Below are 14,141 nucleotides of genomic sequence, written 5' to 3'. Positions count from 1 at the left end.
GCGCGCGCTGCGGCATAGAGGTTAGAAACCTCCTGTGTGGGATGGTGATTTAGAAAGCTCCTTCCTTAGTGGCCTCACTGAGACTGCCATGCAGGTTGAGGACTGGGAATGCCCCAATAGCTTTCTTGAGGATGCTGGGCTCGGGTTCTGGGGGCAGTGGGGGATGGGAGCTGCACAGCAGGTGCTTCTCCAGTCTCTAGAAGGGATTTCCAAAGTTCCCCCTTGGGATCGGGTGTTAGATTTTAAAGTGATTTGACTTCGGCCTTGGGCTGTGATGAGCATAGCTCCCCATGTCCGTTAGGTCGTCCCTAGAGTGAGGAGCACAGTCTGCCCATGTGGGGGCTAATGATGGAGGAGTTTGTGGACATATAACTCACTAGGCACTTTGAAAGTGGTTCTGGATAACGCTTCCAGGGAGAGAGAGGCAGCGAAGGGGGAGGGGGTAAATGGGTGGAAGAAGATAGGCAGCAAGTGATTGAAGACAAAATAGGGGTAACTTATTTCACTTAAAAATTGTGCCATAATCTAATGTATGCAGCTCTGGGCCAGCCAGAGGAATCGATCAAATGTTGGTGTGTGTGTGAAGCAGGCCATCAAGTTTCCTTCCCCTGGCTACAGTCTGATACACTTATGTTTAAATACACTGCAGTAATAGTTCCCAAGAGTGTACAAGCATCAGAATAGACTGCCTGGATTCACGCCTCTGCCACTTAGTGGAGTATTTCTATTTTCTTATGAGGAAAAACAGGCCATGAGTGGGCACAGGGCCTTTTTAGGGACTATCAGTTGTTGGGGGGTGGGGTGGGGTGAGGTGGAGCATGCACAAAGACTCTTGGCCTTTCAGCCAGAAACAAGTGTTCCCTGGGAAGAATAGCTATGCAGTTCAAAAGATAGTGATTTTTTTTTAAAATTCTGAGCAGAAAGACAGACATTTTGTATAAAATGATGTTTGAAGCAAAGGGCTATAGATTGAAAAAAAATAAACTGAGTGGAAGTGACTTCCACTTAGAATTACTGAATGTAACTTGGAAAAAAAAAAGACTCCAGGAACCCATTTCTGTAGGGATGCATAGCAGACCTTTTAGATGATTCACTTCCTTGGGATTGAACATTTATAAATAATTTTAAAGGATAACCTGAATTCCAAAGAAATGTTAATTTTGGGAGGTATTCTTTAGGTTCCTGTATCATGTTTACCTGTCTCATAAGTAGAGGGGAGACAATAAGTGAAGCCTTCTGGACTTTGGTAGTGGTGTTTTTCTTACTCTGTTAGTATGTCAGTGATTCTGTTCTTTAATAAGTAATCCTTCTTTAAGGAATGAGGAATTAGAAGGGTTCACTCTATTCTTTGTACAGGTCCCTTTGTAGATAGTTAATTTAGTAGGTTGACATAAACGAATGTGTAGAGTGTGCAGATGGCTTTTAAAGTCTATCCAGCCCTAAATCTATGTTCCTGTGATCATAGGTGCATATATATATATATTTATGTATTCTGTGAATTTAGCTTACTAGAATTAGTTTAGTAAATAGAGATTTTTTTTTCATAATCTACTAAAGGGGAACTTCAGGAAGGGCTTCCACTTCTGACCTAAAGAACTATAGTTTAACTTAAGAGTTTAGGGGAAATAGATCCATGTAGTGGGATGTCATGGGTATAGTAGTCTGATTAAGCATTGTGGATCTTAACCTACAGTTCCTGGGATTTTGGGGACCCCTCTAGGGAAACCTTGAAGGAAATCATTAGTCTTCTCAATTTATAGTGGAATGTGGGTACTTAATGTAAACAGTGTTCTCGACTATGTGCTTAAGCAACCTTTGCAAGAGATAGAATTGGAAATCAGACTGACTCCTCTGGCTCTGTCAGCTTTCCTGAATTGCCCTGAGTTGAACAGAACCAGTTGATATGCCATAGAGACTTCTGACCCTTGGCCTGAGTGGCAGACACCCGTAGCCTTAGGACCTGCATGTAGACCCCAAGGTAGACCTCAACAGCTTAATTTAACACCAAATTTATATATAAAACCTTTCCTTCAGGAAAAGGCTGCAGAAGGGTCTGTAAAATTACATCAGATGATTGGTTAAAGTCTTTATAACCACAATCCATCAGAATATTCACTAAAACTGACCCCTCAAATGAAAAATCATTAATATATGTGATTTTTACATGAATATAAATGCTTATATGTCTACGTCTGTTCCTTATGTGGAATATATATAAACATATATATCCCACACATATTATATAACTATAAATATCCAGGTTACATAGTACATAGGACTATTTCCCCCCTGTTGATTTAAACTAAACAACTAATTCTATAACCTAGTTCTTTTAGAAAGCAGAATCCATTGTATATTATGCACACATTAATAGTTTGCATAGTGGCTAATGGCTATCAGCAAATTATTAGGTTGCATCTGTGTTAATAAAAGCACTTCCACTAACTTTGTGACCTTGGGCAAGTCACTGTCCCTCCCTGGATTTCATTTTCCTGATCTGTAAAATCAAAGAGATGGACTAATTGAGACTTAAATTTCTGATTATGTTGTTTTCCTTTCTATCTCATTGTTTGATAGATGGATATAGTCTTCATTAGGGCTCTTATTACATTACAATGGTATTTGCTCAGCAGAATGATTGTGGTTATGTTTATTGTTGTTTCTTAGGGGGAGATTGGCCTTACCAAACACAATAAAAAACCATTAGGTTTAGGACACAAGATACACACCAAAAGTTAGGATGTATCTGGCACAGGGGCAAGATTTGAACCTACATCTTCTCTTCCTTACTGTACTTCATCATTCTCAATTACATTATGCTTCTTCTCTGAACACAGGTACCATTATGGAAATCCTGACTTATTCACTACTGCTTTAAAGAATACATTATAATTATTATTTTAGCAAAAACTATCAAGTTACCCTGTTTAGGTTAAAATTAATACAAGGAATGTTTCATTTCAGAGTGGTTTTTTATTAAGCAAAAGTGATATACAAAAAAGTTATCACAGAAATGAGTAAAACAAGGTCTGCCATCAAAATGGGAAATGTGATTTTGTAATATAGGTAGATCTTGAACATCTCCCAGATCTTTCCTAATTTACCTATCTGCCTTTATTTCCATATGCTACCACTCTTCATTTTGGCTAGGCTCAGACCCTAAGAACACTGCACTCTAGTTCCTATCTCCAGGGGTTTGCTTTTTTTGTTCCCATCTGAAATGTCATTTCTTCCACTTACTCAATCAAAGAGTTATTCAAATCTAATGCAATCCTCAAGGTCCAGTTTGATGGTAACTTCTTTAAAGCTTCCTCTGGCTACTCTCTCCTCATCCCCCTCCGAACTCCTAAGCACTTGGAATCATTCCTAAGCAATTTCACACCTAATCATACAGTCTCCTGTTGTTTGCTCTTGTTTCATGTGGCTATGTCTTTTGCTTCCAAGTAGACTGTATGTACCTCGAGGCAAAGACGGTATCCTGTGTTTCTCACAGAGTTAAGTATAGTGTTGGGTACATAGAAATGTACAAGTGGAAGTTAGTACAGTAAGACGAATATATCCACCTTACTTTAATGAGTCTCTGTCTTTACTTTGTAAAATCTCCTTAAAAGAGAAGTCTCTTTCACGTACCTTTTGTCTTTTTAAGAAATGTTAGATTCATAACGAATTTGACATATTCATTGTGTCATTGAGTCTTAGGACTTTTAAAAAAAGACTGGGCCTCCCTATCTAGGCTGGAAGTGTAGGGTCTTTGCCCCCACTTAGGCAGCCTACAGACCTTCTGATTCTAGGGTCTTGCCATATTAACATCGAATTTAGGGTGGATTCCCAATGCAGTTAGCCTGCTGTAGCTCAGCACTGAGTTCAAGCAATCTACCTGTCAGAGCCTCTCCAGGAACTGGGATAACAGGTGTGTAATACCACTACTAACGTTTCTGTCTGGCTGAAAACATTTATTCCTGATAATTGAGAGAACTGCTCATGCAAAGAGTTTGAGCTGTTTCTCTATTACCTTTATTCAGTTGCTTACAGTGCCATGCTAATGAGGCCATTATCATGGATTCAAACCCTATGAATAACCTTTAATATTACTTTGTTTCATGCTTACAGATTGTTAGAACACTCCATAAAAATTTGCCAGAACAGTGTCATTCTTTGATAATACCATTAATACATTATATCCCAATCTCCCTGTATAGGTATAATGGAATGAGAGAATACTGTTCAGCGGATTCTATTTCAAACATTGTTCATATAGAATTAACTTCCTTACATAATATCATTCCACCTAAATATCTGGTTTTGTGGAACCAATTAAGAAGAGAGGGTATACTTGTACACCCATAAGCCTTAGAAGGGTGGGGTGCCTGACTTAACGTGCCAGACTTGGAATTGGGAAGACCTAGATTTCAATCCTAACTCTGTGACTGTTGGCCAGGTCACTTCATCTCTTTGGGACTCATTTGCCTCATCTGTCATATGATTATAATAATAATACTGATCTCACGGGGTTATTGTGAGGATCAAACAAGATAATGTATATATATAGCACTTTGCAAGCCTTAAAGGGCTGCATAAATGTCAGCTATTATTAGATGCAGCATGGTGTAGTGCAGGGGTTCTTTGCCTTTTTGTGTCATGGATTCCTTTGGCAGTCTGGTGAAACCTGTGAACTCCTTCTTAGAATAATGTTTTTTAAATGCATAAAATGAAATACATAGTATTATAAAGGAAATGAAAGGTTAGTGAAAACTGTGTCGTAATTTTTCCCCATCCAGGTTGATAGTTCCCTGAAATTTATCCTAAAGGAGTCTGTGGACACCAGTTTAAGAACCCCTTCTATAGAGAATGGAGTTTTGGACTTGTGGAGTCAGGAAGGCTTGAGTCTAAATCTCTGTTCTGTACTTATAAGTTGTGTGACCCTGGTTAAATAACCATGTCTGAACTTTAGTTTCCTTCTCTCTAAATTGAGCATAATAATAACTACGTTATAGGATTGTTGCAAGGATTAAAAAAGATAATGTATGTAAAATGCTTTGTGCAACCTTAAAATTAGCTAGAGAAATGTGAGCTATTTATTACTATTAACCCTAGACAGACATCTTGCAGATACATGTGATATTGATCTCAAGGATGAATGGATATGAGAATGTGGCTGAATCAACTCACTACTCCTGGAAAATAATGATTTCCATATGGTGGGTCTGGTTTGTCATTTTTTTTGTATACAAACAACATATTATTGTGAGCCAGACAGTTGCACCAAGGGCTTTCTTTGGTCAGACATGAAGTAGCAAATATGCTTTCCTTAGAAACCCTGTTACTTGATCTCAATCTCTATAAAAAGCTACTATACTATACTTACATCCACACCTAGGAATCATAAAGACTTAAAAAACAGTAGTTGTCAGTTGTGGCAGGCTTGAAACTGATTAACGTGCTGGGGCCAACTGAAAGACCTCTGGCTCCCCCCTTTCACCCCTCTCCATTGTTGGCTTGTGTATCCAAAGACAGAACTTCTTGAATAGTGTGGATTTTTCTGTCATCTGAAAGCGGACAGACGTCAGTTCCCCAATCTACTGGTAATGGGGGGCACCCTTCCCCTTTGCTTCTCTTCTTTATTGGCTGTGACAGGCTTAAAAATTACCATCACTGGCCATTATCCTTACATGTTTTCGTTTAAAGTTTACCCCAAGTCAGCACCACTGAATGTAGTTTTTAATTCATGTGGAAGGTTTTCAGACTTTTGGGGGTTTTTTTGGTATTCTTTTTGGGAAGAAATTTAGATATTTTTGCTTTCTGCTTCATTATGGGAATATTTTTCATTGCTGCTGTCTGCTAAAAAAAAACCCGAAGAAAAGACAGAATGTGAAAAAAAGTTTCCTTTTAGTTAAAGTTCATTTTGAGATATCTTTTAGCATTAAAATTTCGTGTGTGTGTATGTATGTGTGTGTGTATAAATGATATGGCTAAGGTCAATCAACCATCAAATATTTGTTGACTATGCCTGGCACTCATCATTTTGTGCCCACCTTGATGGTCCAGTACTCATTAGGATGTTAAAAAATTAGCCTGGGGAATAAGAAAGCCAGTATAGGTATAAGCTTTCTTTCCCAGGCTTTACAAACAGCTTGAAAGGTTTATCTAATGAAGACAGCAACCTCTAATCAAATAAATAACCTGGTCTAAGTTGGGAATTCAAATGCCAAGGTAGCCTCATTCTATTAACTACTCATAGATAGACTTTACTATTATGTAAGTTATATTATGAAATTTTTCACCGATATATCCATATAAACAATATGTACACATACTTTATTGGAGCTTAACTTTTATTGTCAAACTAAGACTTAGGACATTGCTACCTTATCATGTGGACAAGTAGGTAGTATGGTGGATAGAGAGCTATGGACACTAGAGTGGATAGTCAGGACCATTTATTTTCCTGAGGCCAAATCTGGCCCCCACACTTACTAGCTGTGTGACCATGGACTTAACCCTGTGTGCCTCAGTTTCCTCATCTGTCAAAGGAATTGGAGAAAGGAATGTCAAACTCCTCCAGTATCTTTGCCAAGAAAACCACAAATGGGGTCACAAAAACTTGGACCACTGAATAACAACAAGGACCACATCATATAATTCTTTATACTTTACAGTGTCACAATGGATGCTCAGATGTCCTTATATTTTTTAATGAAACAACAGCAAAATGAATATAATCGAGTTTTGTTCTGGCTTTCAAGTTTCTATTGGTATCAGTAAGCAGAAGAGATAATTTTCTCATGATTCACTCTGACTTTCTCACTTTATTCCACTCTGTACTTTGCCTGAGCCAAAGCGACCTTTTGGAGGGGGATGTCAGAGAGAGGCAGATTTCAGCTCAACATATGGAAAAAGTTCCCAATATCTAAAGCAGTTTAAAAGTTCAGTAGAATGTCACAAGATAATAATTTTCCTGTCATTTTATCCCTATCCATGTCCTCTGTCCTCTCAATTTATAAATGAAGAAACTGAGGCCAGAAAGGAAATGTGGCTTGCCTATGCTAAGTGATCAGAATACTTTCACTGTGACTCAGCAGGCTGCCTCTGACCCTGAAAAGGAGGGTGGATGATAAAAGTTTGAGAACAGTGAATTGAATTCAGGAAAATGAGGGATAAAGAATTCAAGCCAAAGTAAAAAAAGCATAACAATTAGGAGTGTAGCTCATTAATAGAAAGAAAAGGGTCAGGGATTGTTGGAGAGAATATTTAGCATGATTTAATCCAACAGGGATCAGTGAAAGGAACTGGGAGAGAGAAGGAAGAGAGAAAAAAAAGAGCATCTTAGAATCCTAGAGATAATTTAGTTTAACCTCTTACATATATCCAGCGTCCCTTCTGTAGCATCCCCAAGAGATTCAGCCTCTGTTTGAACACTTTCAGTGATTGAGAGCCCACAAGTTAATGAATCAGCCTATTTCATTTTTCAGCAACTCTTAGTAAGGAATGGCTTCCCATAGTTTCTAGTTAGGAACATCAGGAATCTACCTTCCTAAGACCTCACTCTACAAAGGTGGAATCCCCAATTGGGAGTAGCAAAGGAAGTCTCTAAGCATTTGTGTGACTTGGAATGAGAAGGTGGAAATAGAAAATTAGAGTAGGAACCAGGAAGATCTGAGTTTGAATTTTACCTCAGACTCTACCTGTGTGACTTAAACTACTTACCCTCTCAGCCTTAGTTTCCTCATTTGTAAAAATGGGGATAATAATAGCACCAACCTTATAGGGTCCTTGTGAGGATCAAATGAGATAACATATGTAAAGTACTTAGTAAACCTTAAAGTAATATAACAATATTGGCTTACAATTTGTAAGCTGAAATACTCATATATTGTAGTAAAACCTGGTACTTTTTATGATGAACTTAGTTTTATGTAAGAAATCATCGAATGTGCATTTGGGATGATTGGCAATACAAATATAATTAATATACAAGTAACAGTAGCTTGTTGACTATGCCTCAATTTCCTTGGTTGATATGATGTTGGTCACACACACACACGCATATATATGTATATATATATATATATATATACACACACACACACACATACACATATAAATATATATGGGTGTTTTTTGTATAGTCATTCTTTTTACTACTCTTCCAGTTTTGCTTTCTTCACTTTGCATTTCTTCATGTGTCTTTTCCATATTTCTTAATAGTTATGTTATTATTTTAATGATGCTATAGTATTTCAGTACAATGATGTCTGCTAGTGGATTTAGACATTTCCCAGTCATTAGACTTTGAGGTTGTCTCCAGTTTTTTTGTTTTTACAGATAATGCAAGTTTTAAATATTTTGGCACAGATTTTTTTTACAAATTACATCTTTAGGGAATGTTTCTAATATTTGCATGTTTGGATCAAGTGCTAAAATGAGTATTAATAACTGTAATAAATTGAAGCTGTGTGTATGTACATTAACTTCCTATGTGTGCTGAACAGCAGGGAAGATGTGTTTGAATCCCCCCTCACACACTTAGAGATTATTTGGCTTTTGGAAGCCTTAAACATAATGCCTGTGTGTTTGGGGGTGGTAGGACAGAAGAAAGGTGCTACTGGCTGCTAGGGAAGCTGGAGCTAGTAGGGGAAAGGATAGGAAGGATGGTTGGGGGTGAGGTTTAGGGAAGAATCTTCTTTTCAATCAGTGGCCTCACTTAGGGAACTTGAGCAGAAGATGAGACAGAAAACCTCTTGACCAGCAAGCATTCATTCAGTGCCACAGCCCCTTTTAAATTATGGTTAAAGAATCTCAGAGCTGGAAGAGACCTCAGAGGCCATGCAATCCAACCTGTTATCTTAATAAGCATCTCTTCTCTATCTTATTTTGCAAATGGTCTTCCAGTCATTGCTTGAAGTTTTTAAGTAAGGAGCTCAGTTATCAAGGCAGCCTATTCCACTTCTGGGTAAGAAGTTTTCTATTTCATCAGTCCTACACTTTCCCCTTTGCAACCTTTATCCATCGTGGGAAGTTCTGTCTTCTGGGCTCAAGAACAACAAATCTCATCCCCCTTCCATGCAACATCTCTTCTTGCATAAGGCATTGACTCCACAGTCAAGTGAATTGTGTTATTTGAAGGGTTGTGAATTCCATCAGACACACTGATATCACATGAAATTATCAAAATGCATTCCAAAATGCTAGATACATGACTTCTGTGTTACCCATGTCAAAGTTCTCCTCCATTCATATGGGGAGTTGAGAAAAAGTTTAAGTGGGCACAAATAATTATCCACATCACTTTCTGTACTTAAGTTGCACAGAGACTGGAAAACTACCCTCATGCTTGGTTACTGCCATTGATAGAATTGCAGAGTTTCAAATACCTTCTTTTATTCTAGAAATACTTCACTGTTTCAAGGTATATCTTTTTAGTTGGTTTCTAGAATCTCAAGACTGTGAGAATTATGATGGAGGTTTGTTTTTTTTTAGAGAAAACATAGAAGTGTTGGGATCTTCCTGGAGAATTCCAATGCATTTCACAACTTCATGACCTTATTTCTGTAAAAATAACACATTTTGAAAATTGTAGCTTGGTCTAATTCGATATTTTTAAGATGAGGGAACTGAGGCCCAGAATTGTGAAATGACATCAATTTGCCATTTTGAAAACTGAAATGTTTCTGTCTGTTCCAAGATATTTTTGATTTAATAACTTTAATGAGATATAGATGCCACTGAAGAATATCAAGATATGCTTGAGTTAGACTTGTGGTTGAGTCTACCATAGTCAACTGTTTTTAAGTGATTATAGAAATACAATATATTTATACAGTTTTTCAAATTTTATAAGTGGTTTTATTAAGTGAAGTCCTTAGTCCATAGAATTAGTAGTACATACCTTATTCCCTTTAGCATGATTTATTTTCTATATTAGAAATGCTGATGTTAAAGAATCCAGTTTTGATCTCATTTTGTAATTTGTTTTTCCCTTTGTTGTAGTGCATACTAAATTTTTCTCAAATGAATGGAAAAGAACAAGCATTTGTTAAATACTTATTATATGCTAGGAACTGCACTAAGTACCTTACAAATATTATCTCATTTGATTTTCACAACAACCTTGGAAGGTGAATTTTTTTTTCACATTTTTACAGTTGAAAAAATTGAGGCAGGCAGAAACCTAAGTGATTTGGCTACTGTCTGATGCTAGATTCTCAAGTCTTCCCCAAATCTATACCCTAGCCACTGTACCAGCTAATTGATTCTAATGCATGTTCTAAGCTGATTCTCACCTTATATTGTATTGAGGATGTAATTATAAAAATGCAACAAATGGATCAGTGTTTATTGAACAATTAACCTGTACAAGTTATACTGTGCTATATGTAGTGAAAGAAATGTGAAAAATTTCTGTTTCTAACAACCTCTATAGTTGAATTGGAGAGACATGGCATAGATGCATGAAAAGTTAAATCACAATGCAAGACAGCAGTACAAAAAAATGTCATGAGTTAATATGTGAATAATTTTGAAATAATGCCATAAACACCACATTGAGAGAAGAAAGTGATTATGATGAACTAGAATGGTCTGATAAGACTTCCTGGAGGAGTCAGGACCTGAACTGGGCCTCAAAAGATGGATTGAATTTGGGAAAATATAAAAGAGGTAGACAAGGCACTTCAGGAGGGGGATAGTGTGAGTATGGAACAGAGAAAGGAAAGGATAATGTAAGACTTGTTTGAGGCACACAATGGCTGGAGTTGGAAGAAATATAAAAAAATAGAATCACAGAATTTGAAAGGTTGCAAGGGCTCTTAGTAGCCATCGAAGTACAAAAAATACATGAAAGGAATCTCTTATATGACATTTCTTACATTTTTATTGTTCATTGATTTCATTCCTGTCTGACTCTGTGATCCCATTTAGGGTTTTCTTGGCAGAGATACTGGAGTGGTTTGCCATTTCCTTTTCCATCTAATTTTACAGATGAGGAAACTGAGGCAAACAGGGTTTAGTGACTTGCCCAGGGTCACACAGCTAGTAAGTGTCTGAGGCCAGATTTGAACTCAGGAAGAAGAGTCTTCTAGACTCCAGGCCCAGCACTGTGCACCAGGGCACCACCTACTTGCCCCAAGTGGTCATAGAGCCTAAGAGTTTCTATTAGAAGATCTCCAAGGAGAAGGAGCTCACCACCATATCTCAAGTCAGGTAATTCCATTTTTGCATAGTGCTAATTGTTAAGATGTTTATTTTGACATCAAGTCTAAATGGCCTCTTTGCAATTTCCACCCTTTGCTCCTAGATCTGTCCTCTGGGATTTGACAGACCAATTTAATCTTTCTTCCATATGACAGTCCTTCAACTACTGGAACATAGTTATAATGGTTCCCCTGAGTCTTCTCTTCTTCAGGTTAAATATGCCTATTTCCTTTAATTAATACTTATATGATATGGGCTCATGGATCTTCATCATCCTGGTTGCTTTCCTCTGGACACTGTCCAGGTCATCAGTGTCCTTAAATGTGCTTAGATGAGGTCTGATAAGGGCAGAGTACACTGAGACTGACATCTCTGTGTTCCTGGAAGCTATGTCCCTCAGTGTAGCCCCAGATCACATGAACTTTTTTAGTTGCTACATCACATTACTAGGTAGGTTGGAATTAGCTTCTGGATGACATTGGATACCAGGATAAGGAGTTTGGACTTTGTTCTGTAGGCTATGGGGAGCCAGTAAAGGGTGTTGAGTAGTGACATGATGAAGGTGCTATTTTAGGATGTTTAATCTGATAGTTGTGTGTAGGGTGGATTGTAAGAGGGAGTGACTGTAAGGAGGAAGTCTATTAATTAGAATTTCTAAGTAGCCTAAGTGTGATGCAATATGTGAGTAGTGTTCAGAGTGGAAAGGTTCAGATAGAAATGAGGGGAAGTTTCTCCATACTATTCCAAGGGACCTGATGGCTGATTTGAGGGGTGTGGGATTGTGGAATCAGTGCTGGTTTTGAGGTGAGAGGATCAGGATTCAGATTCTCTTAATGCCAGTGTAATCTTGGGCAAATCATTTTTACCACTCTGGGCCTCAGTTTTTTCATCTGTTAATTAAGGGGGTTGAACTAGATGATCACCAAGATCTGTTCCAGCTCTAAATCTATGATATAATTTGATGAGGAAGAGAGGAAGAGGGAAAACGCAAAGGCAAATCCTGTATTTGACAAGTAGAAGGTTGCTATCATTAACAATAGTGAAGTCAGAGTGGAAACTCTTTTGAGTGTATGATAGGTGGCTTGTGAAGCGACTTAAGCCTGGGTATCTGGATGGCACAAATAGCTGACCTGGCACGAACAAGGGATATAAAAGGATAGATTTGCTTAACTTGTAAGGATGCAGTTAATAGCGTACAGAAAAAGAAAACATGTGGGTAGTCCTGTTTCTGGTTCAGTTCTGATCCAGGTGATGATCAGTACCTTCCCTTGTCTTTCTTTCCCCCATGAAGACAGTACTTGCAGTTGTAGCTGGTGGCTGGTCCAGATCCACATGGTGCAGGAGAACTGTACTGCTTTTGCTGGACAGTTTTATATGTCTAAGGGATTCAGACAGCATGTTACCAGTTCAAAGCTTTCTGTTCTGCTTGATACAAAGAAACCATTATATTCTAGCTGCCTCTATGGGAGGAGGGCTACTATCAACAACATCCCCCAACTTCTAGTGGGTTGTAATCCTGTTTGTTGTATAGACTAGGGTCTTCCCCTTTTTAACTCCTCTAGATAACACAGCTTAGGAATGTCTCTTTGAAATTCTATCTACTTCCCAGGACCTGTTTCCTCCCTTGTTATGTGAAGAAGGCCATGGCCTACCCTAGGGTGGACGATGAAATTAGCTTTATTCATGCTGAATTTCAAGTGAAGGTGAGACATCCAACAAGCCATTGGAAATGCAGTTCTTAGATCTTGAAGGAGAAAGGTTAACTTGGGCTATAGATTTAGTAATCATTTATACTGAGATGATGGAGTTGTGGAAGGTGATGACAAGTGTATAGTCAGGGAAGGGTAGAAGACTGAAGACAGAACTGTGGGTAATGCCCACATTGAGAGAGCAGGAGGAGGAACAGCCAGCAGAGAAGTAGGTGGACAGCTAGGATTTTCTAACATTATAAACATCCAAGTATGAGGAAATTTTTCAAGAAGTTGAGAAGTCAGTGGTGTCAATGGCTGAAGAAAGGGCAAGAAAAATGAAAAATGAAGGCTGAAGATAAAAGGCTCTTAGATCTAGGAAGGGAGAGGTCACTGGTTTCTTTAGAGAGTAAAATTTCAGGAGAGCAGTGGGGGTTGGGGGAGAATCAGTAATAAGGCTTTAAAAGGGTAAATAGGGAGGAAGTAGAAGCAGTGGATACAAAGAAATGGTTTGAGAAGTTTCGTAGTGACAGGAAGAAGGAAAACAAGCCTTTATTAAATAGCTATTATATATCAAGCTCTGTGCTAATTGGAACTCACGATAACCCTGGGAGGTAGGTGCTGTCATGACTCCCGTTTTACAGGTGAGAAAACAGGCAGACAGAGGTTAAGTGGCTTACTTGCCCAGGGTTGCACAGGTGTCTGCAGCTGGATTTGAATTCAGGTATTCCTTTCTATCTTTGGCACTGCCTAGATGCATAGGAAGGAAAGACACTGGATGAGCTGAGGGCAAATGATGATAGTGGGGCAAAATGATGAGTTTGTTGGTTTATTGTCTTTTTTTCCCCAAGACAGGGGAGGCTTGTCCATGTTTGAAGGCAGATGGGTAAGAGTGGAGAGAGGAATTAGATATGATGGAGAGAGAAAGAAATGAGGGATTGAATACCCTGGGCAAGTGAGGGGAGATACCCTAGAGCCCAATTTAGGGTGGTTTCACTTTCATGAAGCTTTTCCATATCCTTCCAGCTCTAAAACTTAAGGGAATCTTTCTCTCTCCCTCTCCTCTTCTCTTTCTGTCTGTCTCTATGTTTCTCTTTTTCTCAAATTTTCGTAGAGCAGCTCTACTGAAGTGCATTCTTTTGTCTTCATAATAATTGTGCTGTGCTTTATCTCACCTCACCTCCCCCATTGGATTATAAGCTGCCTTAGGTCAGGGACTGTGTTCTTATTCATCTATGTATCCTTAGCATCTGTATTTGTATG

At 38.4% G+C, this 14,141-nt stretch overlaps 1 protein-coding gene across 7 annotated transcripts in view; it reads left to right on the top strand.

Moving 5' to 3' along the window:
• FHOD3 (formin homology 2 domain containing 3) overlaps positions 1-14,141 on the top strand; it is a 749,832-nt gene that overhangs the window by 978 nt on the left and 734,713 nt on the right. The gene's annotated exons all lie outside the window — the stretch shown is intronic.

Source organism: Petaurus breviceps, unplaced genomic scaffold (assembly GCF_028583685.1).
Source record: "Petaurus breviceps papuanus isolate PSGF00001 unplaced genomic scaffold, PetGlider_PUasm1.0 151, whole genome shotgun sequence".
Taxonomy (NCBI): domain Eukaryota; kingdom Metazoa; phylum Chordata; class Mammalia; order Diprotodontia; family Petauridae; genus Petaurus; species Petaurus breviceps.
The sequence above is the reverse complement of the archived record's forward strand: the minus strand, read 5'-3'. Positions and strand labels throughout refer to the sequence as shown.